Below are 15098 nucleotides of genomic sequence, written 5' to 3' on the forward strand. Positions count from 1 at the left end.
TCAGGCCCAGTGTTCCACTCTCTGACACCACAGCAGCGACAACACCGCTGCTTCTCTCTCTGTGACACCACAGCAGTGAGAGCCCCAAAGTTCCGCTCTCGGTGACAGCAGTGCACTCCGAGTCCCAGGATTCCCCTGTCTGTAACATCACAGCTCTAACTACCTCCATTTCACTCTCTCGCTGAAACCACAGCAGTGACAGCCCGACTCTTCCCCTCTCTGTGAAATCACAGTAATGACAGCCCCAAATTGCCTCCTCTCTGTTACACCACACCAATGTCAGGCCCAGTGTTCCACTGTCTAGGACACCATAGAAGTGTGAGCTCCAATTTAATCCTCTCTGGGACACCACAACAATGACAGCCCCAGTGTTATGCCCTCACTGATACAACAGCAGTGAGAGGCCAGATTTCCCCCTCTCTGTGACACCAGAGCAGGGAGAGGCCTAATTTCCTCCTCTCTGTGACAACACAGCAATATCAGAACCAGTGTTACCCTATCTGTGACATCATAGCAGTGTGAGCTCCAAAGTGCTCCTCTCCGTGACACCACAGCAATGACAGGCCCAAATTTCCTCTTCTCCCTCACACCACAACAGCAGTGACAGCACCTATTTCTTCATCTCTTCCACCACAGAAGTGAGAGCCCCAAAGTTCCAATCGCTGTGACCGCAGTGCAGTCACACACCAAATTTCCTCCTTTCTCTGACTCCACGGCAGTGACAGCCCCACTCCTCCATTCCCTGTGACACCAGGGCAGTGACATGCCCAATTTCCTCCTCTCCACGACTCCAGAGCAGGGAGAGCTCCAGTGTTCCTCTCTCTCTGTGACAACACAGCAGTGACAGCTCCAATGTTCCCGTCTCTGGGACACCAGAGCAGTATGAGCCCCAAAGTTCCACTCTCTGAGACAGCAGTGCAGCCACAGCCCAAAATTGCTCCTGTCTGTGAAACGACAGCAATTTTAGGCCCAGGATTACCCTGTTGGAGACACCATAGTAGTTAGAGCCCAACTTTAGCCCTCTCTGTGACACCAGAGCAGTGAGGGCCCAAATTTCCTCTTCTCTGGGACACCACAGCAATGTCAGAGCCACTGTTACCCTACCTGTGACATCATAGCAGTGTGAGCTCCAACGTGCTCCTCTCCATGACAGCACAGCAATGACAGGCCCAGTGTTTCCCTCTCTCAGACACCACAGCAGTGACAGCTCCAATATTCCCGTCTCCGTGACACCAGAGCAGGGACAGCCAAAAAGTTGCCCTCTCTGTGAAACCAGAGAGGTGACAGCCAAAATTGCCTCCTCTCTGTCAAACCACACCAATGTCAGGCCCAGTGTTCCACTCTCTGACACCACAGCAGCGACAACACCGCTGTTTCTCTCTCTGGGACACCACAGCAGTGAGAGCCCCAAAGTTCCGCTCTCGGTGACAGCAGTGCACTCCGAGTCCCAGTATTCCCCTGTCTGTAACATCACAGCTCTAACTACCTCCATTTCACTCTCTCGCTGAAACCACAGCAGTGACAGCCCGACTCTTCCCCTCTCTGTGAAATCACAGTAATGACAGCCCCAAATTGCCTCCTCTCTGTTACACCACACCAATGTCAGGCCCAGTGTTCCACTGTCTAGGACACCATAGAAGTGTGAGCTCCAATTTAATCCTCTCTGGGACACCACAACAATGACAGCCCCAGTGTTATGCCCTCACAGATACAAGAGCAGAGAGAGGCCAGATTTCCCCCTCTCTGTGACACCAGAGCAGGGAGAGGCCTAATTTCCTCCTCTCTGTGACAACACAGCAATATCAGAGCCAGTGTTACACTATCTGTGACTTCATAGTAGTGTGAGCTCCAAAGTGCTCCTCTCTGTGACACCACAGCAATGACAGGCCCAAATTTCCTCTTCTCCCTCACACCACAACAGCAGTGACAGCACCTATTTCTTCATCTCTTCCACCACAGAAGTGAGAGCCCCAAAGTTCCACTCGCTGTGACCGCAGTGCAGTCACACACCAAATTTCCTCCTTTCTCTGACTCCACGGCAGTGACAGCCCCACTCTTCCATTCCCTGTGACACCAGGGCAGTGACATGCCCAATTTCCTCCTCTCCACGACTCCAGAACAAAGAGAGCTCCAGTGTTCCTCTCTCTCTGTGACAACACAGCAGTGACAGCTCCAATGTTCCTGTCTCTGGGACACCAGAGCAGTATGAGCCCCAAAGTTCCCCTCTCTGGTAGAGCAGTGCAGCCACAGCCCAAAAGTGCTCCTGTTGGTGAAAGGACAGCAATTTTAGGCCCAGGATTACCCTGTTGGAGACACCATAGCAGTTAGAGCCCAACTTTAGCCCTCTCTGTGACACCAGAGCAGTGAGGGCCCAAATTTCCTCTTCTCTGGGACACCACAGCAATGTCAGAGCCACTGTTACCCTACCTGTGACATCATAGCAGTGTGAGCTCCAACGTGCTCCTCTCCATGACAGCACAGCAATGACAGGTGCAGTGTTTCCCTCTCTCAGACACCACAGCAGTGACAGCTCCAATATTCCTGTCTCCGTGACACCAGAGCAGTGACAGCCAAAAAGTTGCCCTCTCTGTGAAACGAGAGGAGTGACATCCAAAATTGCCTCCTCTCTGGGAAACCACACCAATGTCAGGCCCAGTGTTCCACTCTCTGACACCACAGCAGCGACAACACCGCTGTTTCTCTCTCTGTGACACCACAGCAGTGAGAGCCCCAAAGTTCTGCTCTCGGTGACAGCAGTGCACTCCGAGTCCCAGGATTCCCCTGTCTGTAACATCACAGCTCTAACTACCTCCATTTCACTCTCTCGCTGAAACCACAGCAGTGACAGCCCGACTCTTCCCCTCTCTGTGAAATCACAGTAATGACAGCCCCAAATTGCCTCCTCTCTGTTACACCACACCAATGTCAGGCCCAGTGTTCCACTGTCTAGGACACCACAGATGTGTGAGCTCCAATTTAATCCTCTCTGGGACACCACAACAATGACAGCCCCAGTGTTACGCCCTCACTGATACAAGAGCAGTGAAAGGCCAGATTTCCCCCTCTCTGTGACACCAGAGCAGGGAGAGGCCTAATTTCCTCCTCTCTGGGACAACACAGCAATATCAGAACCAGTGTTACCCTATCTGTGACATCATAGCAGTGTGAGCTCCAAAGTGCTCCTCTCCGTGACACCACAGCAATGACAGGCCCAAATTTCCTCTTCTCCCTCACACCACAACAGCAGTGACAGCACCTATTTCTTCATCTCTTCCACCACAGAAGTGAGAGCCCCAAAGTTCCACTCGCTGTGACCGCAGTGCAGTCACACACCAAATTTCCTCCTTTCTCTGACTCCACGGCAGTGACAGCCCCACTCCTCCATTCCCTGTGACACCAGGGCAGTGACATGCCCAATTTCCTCCTCTCCACGACTCCAGAGCAGGGAGAGCTCCAGTGTTCCTCTCTCTCTGTGACAACACAGCAGTGACAGCTCCAATGTTCCTGTCTCTGGGACACCAGAGCAGTATGAGCCCCAAAGTTCCACTCTCTGAGACAGCAGTGCAGCCACAGCCCAAAATTGCTCCTGTCTGTGAAACGACAGCAATTTTAGGCCCAGGATTACCCTGTTGGAGACACCATAGTAGTTAGAGCCCAACTTTAGCCCTCTCTGTGACACCAGAGCAGTGAGGGCCCAAATTTCCTCTTCTCTGGGACACCACAGCAATGTCAGAGCCACTGTTACCCTACCTGTGACATCATAGCAGTGTGAGCTCCAACGTGCTCCTCTCCATGACAGCACAGCAATGACAGGCCCAGTGTTTCCCTCTCTCAGACACCACAGCAGTGACAGCTCCAATATTCTGTGACACCACAGCAGGGACAGCCAAAAAGTTGCCCTCTCTGTGAAACCAGAGAGGTGACATCCAAAATTGCCTCCTCTCTGTCAAACCACACAAATGTCAGGCCCAGTGTTCCACTCTCTGACACCACAGCAGCGACAACACTGCTGTTTCTCTCTCTGGGACACCACAGCAGTGAGAGCCCCAAAGTTCCGCTCTGGGTGACAGCAGTGCACTCCGAGTCCCAGTATTCCCCTGTCTGTAACATCACAGCTCTAACTACCTCCATTTCACTCTCTCGCTGAAACCACAGCAGTGAGAGCCCGACTCTTCCCCTCTCTGTGAAATCACAGTAATGACAGCCCCAAATTGTCCTCTCTGTCACACCACACCAATGTCAGGCCCAGTGTTCCACAGTCTAGGACACCACAGAAGTGTGAGCTCCAATTTAATCCTCTCTGGGACACCACAACAATGACAGCCCCAGTGTTACGCCCTCACTGATACAACAGCAGTGAGAGCCCAAATTTCCCCCTCTCTGTGACACCAGAGCAGGGAGAGGCCTAATTTCCTCCTCTCTGTGACAACAGAGCAGGGAGAGGCCTAATTTCCTCCTCTCTGGGACAACACAGCAATATCAGAACCAGTGTTACCCTATCTGTGACATCATAGCAGTGTGAGCTCCAAAGTGCTCCTCTCTGTGACACCACAGCAATGACAGGCCCAAATTTCCTCTTCTCCCTCACACCACAACAGCAGTGACAGCACCTATTTCTTCATCTCTTCCACCACAGAAGTGAGAGCCCCAAAGTTCCACTCGCTGTGACCGCAGTGCAGTCACACACCAAATTTCCTCCTTTCTCTGACTCCACGGCAGTGACAGCCCCACTCCTCCATTCCCTGTGACACCAGGGCAGTGACATGCCCAATTTCCTCCTCTCCACGGCTCCAGAACAAAGAGAGCTCCAGTGTTCCTCTTTCTCTGTGACAACACAGCAGTGACAGCTCCAATGTTCCCGTCTCTGGGACACCAGAGCAGTGTGAGCCCCAAAGTTCCACTCTCTGAGACCGCAGTGCAGCCACAGCCCAAAATTGCTCCTCTCTGTGAAACGACAACCATTTCAGGCCCAGGATTACACTGTTGGAGACACCATAGCAGTTAGAGCCCAACTTTAGCCCTCTCTGTGACACCAGAGCAGTGAGGGCCCAAATTTCCTCTTCTCTGGGACACCACAGCAATGTCAGAGCCACTGTTACCCTACCTGTGACATCATAGCAGTGTGAGCTCCAACGTGCTCCTCTCCATGACAGCACAGCAATGACAGGCCCAGTGTTTCCCTCTCTCAGACACCACAGCAGTGACAGCTCCAATATTCCCGTCTCCGTGGCACCACAGCAGGGACAGCCAAAAAGTTGCCCTCTCTGTGAAACCAGAGGAATGACATCCAAAATTGCCTCCTCTCTGGGAAACCACACCAATGTCAGGCCCAGTGTTCCACTCTCTGACACCACAGCAGCGACAACACCGCTGCTTCTCTCTCTGTGACACCACAGCAGTGAGAGCCCCAAAGTTCCGCTCTCGGTGACAGCAGTGCACTCCGAGTCCCAGGATTCCCCTGTCTGTAACATCACAGCTCTAACTACCTCCATTTCACTCTCTCGCTGAAACCACAGCAGTGACAGCCCGACTCTTCCCCTCTCTGTGAAATCACAGTAATGACAGCCCCAAATTGCCTCCTCTCTGTTACACCACACCAATGTCAGGCCCAGTGTTCCACTGTCTAGGACACCATAGAAGTGTGAGCTCCAATTTAATCCTCTCTGGGACACCACAACAATGACAGCCCCACTGTTATGCCCTCACTGATACAAGAGCAGTGAAAGGCCAGATTTCCCCCTCTCTGTGACACCAGAGCAGGGAGAGGCCTAATTTCCTCCTCTCTGGGACAACACAGCAATATCAGAACCAGTGTTACCCTATCTGTGACATCATAGCAGTGTGAGCTCCAAAGTGCTCCTCTCCGTGACACCACAGCAATGACAGGCCCAAATTTCCTCTTCTCCCTCACACCACAACAGCAGTGACAGCACCTATTTCTTCATCTCTTCCACCACAGAAGTGAGAGCCCCAAAGTTCCACTCGCTGTGACCGCAGTGCAGTCACACACCAAATTTCCTCCTTTCTCTGACTCCACGGCAGTGACAGCCCCACTCCTCCATTCCCTGTGACACCAGGGCAGTGACATGCCCAATTTCCTCCTCTCCACGACTCCAGAGCAGGGAGAGCTCCAGTGTTCCTCTCTCTCTGTGACAACACAGCAGTGACAGCTCCAATGTTCCTGTCTCTGGGACACCAGAGCAGTATGAGCCCCAAAGTTCCACTCTCTGAGACAGCAGTGCAGCCACAGCCCAAAAGTGCTCCTGTTGGTGAAAGGACAGCAATTTTAGGCCCAGGATTACCCTGTTGGAGACACCATAGCAGTTAGAGCCCAACTTTAGCCCTCTCTGTGACACCAGAACAGTGAGGGCCCAAATTTCCTCTTCTCTGAGACACCATAACAATGACAGAGCCACTGTTACCCTACCTGTGACATCATAGCAGTGTGAGCTCCAACGTGCTCCTCTCCATGACAGCACAGCAATGACAGGCCCAGTGTTTCCCTCTCTCAGACACCACAGCAGTGACAGCTCCAATATTCCCGTCTCCGTGACACCAGAGCAGGGACAGCCAAAAAGTTGCCCTCTCTGTGAAACCAGAGAGGTGACAGCCAAAATTGCCTCCTCTCTGTCAAACCACACCAATGTCAGGCCCAGTGTTCCACTCTCTGACACCACAGCAGCGACAACACCGCTGTTTCTCTCTCTGGGACACCACAGCAGTGAGAGCCCCAAAGTTCCGCTCTCGGTGACAGCAGTGCACTCCGAGTCCCAGTATTCCCCTGTCTGTAACATCACAGCTCTAACTACCTCCATTTCACTCTCTCGCTGAAACCACAGCAGTGACAGCCCGACTCTTCCCCTCTCTGTGAAATCACAGTAATGACAGCCCCAAATTGCCTCCTCTCTGTTACACCACACCAATGTCAGGCCCAGTGTTCCACTGTCTAGGACACCACAGAAGTGTGAGCTCCAATTTAATCCTCTCTGGGACACCACAACAATGACAGCCCCAGTGTTATGCCCTCACTGATACAACAGCAGTGAGAGGCCAGATTTCCCCCTCTCTGTGACACCAGAGCAGGGAGAGGCCTAATTTCCTCCTCTCTGGGACAACACAGCAATATCAGAACCAGTGTTACCCTATCTGTGACATCATAGCAGTGTGAGCTCCAAAGTGCTCCTCTCCGTGACACCACAGCAATGACAGGCCCAAATTTCCTCTTCTCCCTCACACCACAACAGCAGTGACAGCACCTATTTCTTCATCTCTTCCACCACAGAAGTGAGAGCCCCAAAGTTCCACTCGCTGTGACCGCAGTGCAGTCACACACCAAATTTCCTCCTTTCTCTGACTCCACGGCAGTGACAGCCCCACTCTTCCATTCCCTGTGACACCAGGGCAGTGACATGCCCAATTTCCTCCTCTCCACGACTCCAGAGCAGGGAGAGCTCCAGTGTTCCTCTCTCTCTGTGACAACACAGCAGTGACAGCTCCAATGTTCCCGTCTCTGGGACACCAGAGCAGTGTGAGCCCCAAAGTTCCACTCTCTGGTAGAGCAGTGCAGCCACAGCCCAAAAGTGCTCCTGTTGGTGAAAGGACAGCAATTTTAGGCCCAGGATTACCCTGTTGGAGACACCATAGCATTCACATCCCAACTTTAGCCCTCTCTGTGACACCAGAGCAGTGAGGGCCCAAATTTCCTCTTCTCTGGGACACCACAGCAATGTCAGAGCCACTGTTACCCTACCTGTGACATCATAGCAGTGTGAGCTCCAACGTGCTCCTCTCCATGACAGCACAGCAATGACAGGCCCAGTGTTTCCCTCTCTCAGACACCACAGCAGTGACAGCTCCAATATTCTGTGACACCACAGCAGGGACAGCCAAAAAGTTGCCCTCTCTGTGAAACCAGAGAGGTGACATCCAAAATTGCCTCCTCTCTGTCAAACCACACAAATGTCAGGCCCAGTGTTCCACTCTCTGACACCACAGCAGCGACAACACTGCTGTTTCTCTCTCTGGGACACCACAGCAGTGAGAGCCCCAAAGTTCCGCTCTCGGTGACAGCAGTGCACTCCGAGTCCCAGTATTCCCCTGTCTGTAACATCACAGCTCTAACTACCTCCATTTCACTCTCTCGCTGAAACCACAGCAGTGACAGCCCGACTCTTCCCCTCTCTGTGAAATCACAGTAATGACAGCCCCAAATTGTCCTCTCTGTCACACCACACCAATGTCAGGCCCAGTGTTCCACAGTCTAGGACACCACAGAAGTGTGAGCTCCAATTTAATCCTCTCTGGGACACCACAACAATGACAGCCCCAGTGTTACGCCCTCACTGATACAACAGCAGTGAGAGCCCAAATTTCCCCCTCTCTGTGACACCAGAGCAGGGAGAGGCCTAATTTCCTCCTCTCTGTGACAACAGAGCAGGGAGAGGCCTAATTTCCTCCTCTCTGGGACAACACAGCAATATCAGAACCAGTGTTACCCTATCTGTGACATCATAGCAGTGTGAGCTCCAAAGTGCTCCTCTCCGTGACACCACAGCAATGACAGGCCCAAATTTCCTCTTCTCCCTCACACCACAACAGCAGTGACAGCACCTATTTCTTCATCTCTTCCACCACAGAAGTGAGAGCCCCAAAGTTCCACTTGCTGTGACTGCAGTGCAGTCACACACCAAATTTCCTCCTTTCTCGGACTCCACGGCAGTGACAGCCCCACTCTTCCATTACCTGTGACACCAGGGCAGTGACATGCCCAATTTCCTCCTCTCCACGACTCCAGAGCAGGGAGAGCTCCAGTGTTCCTCTTTCTCTGTGACAACACAGCAGTGACAGCTCCAATGTTCCCGTCTCTGGGACACCAGAGCAGTGTGAGCCCCAAAGTTCCACTCTCTGAGACCGCAGTGCAGCCACAGCCCAAAATTGCTCCTCTCTGTGAAACGACAACCATTTCAGGCCCAGGATTACACTGTTGGAGACACCATAGCAGTTAGAGCCCAACTTTAGCCCTCTCTGTGACACCAGAGCAGTGAGGGCCCAAATTTCCTCTTCTCTGGGACACCACAGCAATGTCAGAGCCACTGTTACCCTACCTGTGACATCATAGCAGTGTGAGCTCCAACGTGCTCCTCTCCATGACAGCACAGCAATGACAGGTGCAGTGTTTCCCTCTCTCAGACACCACAGCAGTGACAGCTCCAATATTCCTGTCTCCGTGACACCAGAGCAGTGACAGCCAAAAAGTTGCCCTCTCTGTGAAACGAGAGGAGTGACATCCAAAATTGCCTCCTCTCTGGGAAACCACACCAATGTCAGGCCCAGTGTTCCACTCTCTGACACCACAGCAGCGACAACACCGCTGTTTCTCTCTCTGGGACACCACAGCAGTGAGAGCCCCAAAGTTCTGCTCTCGGTGACAGCAGTGCACTCCGAGTCCCAGGATTCCCCTGTCTGTAACATCACAGCTCTAACTACCTCCATTTCACTCTCTCGCTGAAACCACAGCAGTGACAGCCCGACTCTTCCCCTCTCTGTGAAATCACAGTAATGACAGCCCCAAATTGCCTCCTCTCTGTTACACCACACCAATGTCAGGCCCAGTGTTCCACTGTCTAGGACACCACAGATGTGTGAGCTCCAATTTAATCCTCTCTGGGACACCACAACAATGACAGCCCCAGTGTTATGCCCTCACTGATACAACAGCAGTGAGAGGCCAGATTTCCCCCTCTCTGTGACACCAGAGCAGGGAGAGGCCTAATTTCCTCCTCTCTGGGACAACACAGCAATATCAGAACCAGTGTTACCCTATCTGTGACATCATAGCAGTGTGAGCTCCAAAGTGCTCCTCTCCGTGACACCACAGCAATGACAGGCCCAAATTTCCTCTTCTCCCTCACACCACAACAGCAGTGACAGCACCTATTTCTTCATCTCTTCCACCACAGAAGTGAGAGCCCCAAAGTTCCACTCGCTGTGACCGCAGTGCAGTCACACACCAAATTTCCTCCTTTCTCTGACTCCACGGCAGTGACAGCCCCACTCCTCCATTCCCTGTGACACCAGGGCAGTGACATGCCCAATTTCCTCCTCTCCACGACTCCAGAGCAGGGAGAGCTCCAGTGTTCCTCTCTCTCTGTGACAACACAGCAGTGACAGCTCCAATGTTCCTGTCTCTGGGACACCAGAGCAGTATGAGCCCCAAAGTTCCACTCTCTGAGACAGCAGTGCAGCCACAGCCCAAAAGTGCTCCTGTTGGTGAAAGGACAGCAATTTTAGGCCCAGGATTACCCTGTTGGAGACACCATAGCAGTTAGAGCCCAACTTTAGCCCTCTCTGTGACACCAGAACAGTGAGGGCCCAAATTTCCTCTTCTCTGAGACACCACAACAATGACAGAGCCACTGTTACCCTACCTGTGACATCATAGCAGTGTGAGCTCCAATGTGCTCCTCTCCATGACAGCACAGCAATGACAGGTGCAGTGTTTCCCTCTCTCAGACACCACAGCAGTGACAGCTCCAATATTCCCGTCTCCGTGACACCAGAGCAGGGACAGCCAAAAAGTTGCCCTCTCTGTGAAACCAGAGAGGTGACAGCCAAAATTGCCTCCTCTCTGTCAAACCACACCAATGTCAGGCCCAGTGTTCCACTCTCTGACACCACAGCAGCGACAACACCGCTGTTTCTCTCTCTGGGACACCACAGCAGTGAGAGCCCCAAAGTTCCGCTCTCGGTGACAGCAGTGCACTCCGAGTCCCAGGATTCCCCTGTCTGTAACATCACAGCTCTAACTACCTCCATTTCACTCTCTCGCTGAAACCACAGCAGTGACAGCCCGACTCTTCCCCTCTCTGTGAAATCACAGTAATGACAGCCCCAAATTGCCTCCTCTCTGTCACACCACAGCAATGTCAGGCCCAGTGTTCCACTGTCTAGGACACCATAGAAGTGTGAGCTCCAATTTAATCCTCTCTGGGACACCACAACAATGACAGCCCCAGTGTTATGCCCTCACTGATACAACAGCAGTGAGAGGCCAGATTTCCCCCTCTCTGTGACACCAGAGCAGGGAGAGGCCTAATTTCCTCCTCTCTGGGACAACACAGCAATATCAGAACCAGTGTTACCCTATCTGTGACATCATAGCAGTGTGAGCTCCAAAGTGCTCCTCTCCGTGACACCACAGCAATGACAGGCCCAAATTTCCTCTTCTCCCTCACACCACAACAGCAGTGACAGCACCTATTTCTTCATCTCTTCCACCACAGAAGTGAGAGCCCCAAAGTTCCACTCGCTGTGACCGCAGTGCAGTCACACACCAAATTTCCTCCTTTCTCTGACTCCACGGCAGTGACAGCCCCACTCTTCCATTCCCTGTGACACCAGGGCAGTGACATGCCCAATTTCCTCCTCTCCACGACTCCAGAGCAGGGAGAGCTCCAGTGTTCCTCTCTCTCTGTGACAACACAGCAGTGACAGCTCCAATGTTCCCGTCTCTGGGACACCAGAGCAGTGTGAGCCCCAAAGTTCCACTCTCTGGTAGAGCAGTGCAGCCACAGCCCAAAAGTGCTCCTGTTGGTGAAAGGACAGCAATTTTAGGCCCAGGATTACCCTGTTGGAGACACCATAGCATTCACATCCCAACTTTAGCCCTCTCTGTGACACCAGAGCAGTGAGGGCCCAAATTTCCTCTTCTCTGGGACACCACAGCAATGTCAGAGCCACTGTTACCCTACCTGTGACATCATAGCAGTGTGAGCTCCAACGTGCTCCTCTCCATGACAGCACAGCAATGACAGGCCCAGTGTTTCCCTCTCTCAGACACCACAGCAGTGACAGCTCCAATATTCTGTGACACCACAGCAGGGACAGCCAAAAAGTTGCCCTCTCTGTGAAACCAGAGAGGTGACATCCAAAATTGCCTCCTCTCTGTCAAACCACACAAATGTCAGGCCCAGTGTTCCACTCTCTGACACCACAGCAGCGACAACACTGCTGTTTCTCTCTCTGGGACACCACAGCAGTGAGAGCCCCAAAGTTCCGCTCTCGGTGACAGCAGTGCACTCCGAGTCCCAGTATTCCCCTGTCTGTAACATCACAGCTCTAACTACCTCCATTTCACTCTCTCGCTGAAACCACAGCAGTGAGAGCCCGACTCTTCCCCTCTCTGTGAAATCACAGTAATGACAGCCCCAAATTGTCCTCTCTGTCACACCACACCAATGTCAGGCCCAGTGTTCCACTGTCTAGGACACCACAGAAGTGTGAGCTCCAATTTAATCCTCTCTGGGACACCACAACAATGACAGCCCCAGTGTTACGCCCTCACTGATACAACAGCAGTGAGAGCCCAAATTTCCCCCTCTCTGTGACACCAGAGCAGGGAGAGGCCTAATTTCCTCCTCTCTGTGACAACAGAGCAGGGAGAGGCCTAATTTCCTCCTCTCTGGGACAACACAGCAATATCAGAACCAGTGTTACCCTATCTGTGACATCATAGCAGTGTGAGCTCCAAAGTGCTCCTCTCCGTGACACCACAGCAATGACAGGCCCAAATTTCCTCTTCTCCCTCACACCACAACAGCAGTGACAGCACCTATTTCTTCATCTCTTCCACCACAGAAGTGAGAGCCCCAAAGTTCCACTTGCTGTGACTGCAGTACAGTCACACACCAAATTTCCTCCTTTCTCGGACTCCACGGCAGTGACAGCCCCACTCTTCCATTACCTGTGACACCAGGGCAGTGACATGCCCAATTTCCTCCTCTCCACGGCTCCAGAACAAAGAGAGCTCCAGTGTTCCTCTTTCTCTGTGACAACACAGCAGTGACAGCTCCAATGTTCCCGTCTCTGGGACACCAGAGCAGTGTGAGCCCCAAAGTTCCACTCTCTGAGACCGCAGTGCAGCCACAGCCCAAAATTGCTCCTCTCTGTGAAACGACAACCATTTCAGGCCCAGGATTACACTGTTGGAGACACCATAGCAGTTAGAGCCCAACTTTAGCCCTCTCTGTGACACCAGAGCAGTGAGGGCCCAAATTTCCTCTTCTCTGGGACACCACAGCAATGTCAGAGCCACTGTTACCCTACCTGTGACATCATAGCAGTGTGAGCTCCAACGTGCTCCTCTCCATGACAGCACAGCAATGACAGGCCCAGTGTTTCCCTCTCTCAGACACCACAGCAGTGACAGCTCCAATATTCCCGTCTCCGTGGCACCACAGCAGGGACAGCCAAAAAGTTGCCCTCTCTGTGAAACCAGAGGAATGACATCCAAAATTGCCTCCTCTCTGGGAAACCACACCAATGTCAGGCCCAGTGTTCCACTCTCTGACACCACAGCAGCGACAACACCGCTGCTTCTCTCTCTGTGACACCACAGCAGTGAGAGCCCCAAAGTTCCGCTCTCGGTGACAGCAGTGCACTCCGAGTCCCAGGATTCCCCTGTCTGTAACATCACAGCTCTAACTACCTCCATTTCACTCTCTCGCTGAAACCACAGCAGTGACAGCCCGACTCTTCCCCTCTCTGTGAAATCACAGTAATGACAGCCCCAAATTGCCTCCTCTCTGTTACACCACACCAATGTCAGGCCCAGTGTTCCACTGTCTAGGACACCATAGAAGTGTGAGCTCCAATTTAATCCTCTCTGGGACACCACAACAATGACAGCCCCAGTGTTATGCCCTCACTGATACAACAGCAGTGAGAGGCCAGATTTCCCCCTCTCTGTGACACCAGAGCAGGGAGAGGCCTAATTTCCTCCTCTCTGTGACAACACAGCAATATCAGAACCAGTGTTACCCTATCTGTGACATCATAGCAGTGTGAGCTCCAAAGTGCTCCTCTCCGTGACACCACAGCAATGACAGGCCCAAATTTCCTCTTCTCCCTCACACCACAACAGCAGTGACAGCACCTATTTCTTCATCTCTTGCAGCACAGAAGTGAGAGCCCCAAAGTTCCACTCGCTGTGACCGCAGTGCAGTCACACACCAAATTTCCTCCTTTCTCTGACTCCACGGCAGTGACAGCCCCACTCCTCCATTCCCTGTGACACCAGGGCAGTGACATGCCCAATTTCCTCCTCTCCACGACTCCAGAGCAGGGAGAGCTCCAGTGTTCCTCTCTCTCTGTGACAACACAGCAGTGACAGCTCCAATGTTCCTGTCTCTGGGACACCAGAGCAGTATGAGCCCCAAAGTTCCACTCTCTGAGACAGCAGTGCAGCCACAGCCCAAAAGTGCTCCTGTTGGTGAAAGGACAGCAATTTTAGGCCCAGGATTACCCTGTTGGAGACACCATAGCAGTTAGAGCCCAACTTTAGCCCTCTCTGTGACACCAGAACAGTGAGGGCCCAAATTTCCTCTTCTCTGAGACACCATAACAATGACAGAGCCACTGTTACCCTACCTGTGACATCATAGCAGTGTGAGCTCCAATGTGCTCCTCTCCATGACAGCACAGCAATGACAGGTGCAGTGTTTCCCTCTCTCAGACACCACAGCAGTGACAGCTCCAATATTCCCGTCTCCGTGACACCAGAGCAGGGACAGCCAAAAAGTTGCCCTCTCTGTGAAACCAGAGAGGTGACAGCCAAAATTGCCTCCTCTCTGTCAAACCACACCAATGTCAGGCCCAGTGTTCCACTCTCTGACACCACAGCAGCGACAACACCGCTGTTTCTCTCTCTGGGACACCACAGCAGTGAGAGCCCCAAAGTTCCGCTCTCGGTGACAGCAGTGCACTCCGAGTCCCAGGATTCCCCTGTCTGTAACATCACAGCTCTAACTACCTCCATTTCACTCTCTCGCTGAAACCACAGCAGTGACAGCCCGACTCTTCCCCTCTCTGTGAAATCACAGTAATGACAGCCCCAAATTGCCTCCTCTCTGTTACACCACACCAATGTCAGGCCCAGTGTTCCACTGTCTAGGACACCACAGAAGTGTGAGCTCCAATTTAATCCTCTCTGGGACACCACAACAATGACAGCCCCAGTGTTATGCCCTCACTGATACAACAGCAGTGAGAGGCCAGATTTCCCCCTCTCTGTGACACCAGAGCAGGGAGAGGCCTAATTT

This window comes from Cyanistes caeruleus, unplaced genomic scaffold (genome assembly GCF_971803275.1).
Source record: "Cyanistes caeruleus unplaced genomic scaffold, bCyaCae1.hap1.1 HAP1_SCAFFOLD_11, whole genome shotgun sequence".
Taxonomy (NCBI): Eukaryota; Metazoa; Chordata; class Aves; order Passeriformes; family Paridae; genus Cyanistes; species Cyanistes caeruleus.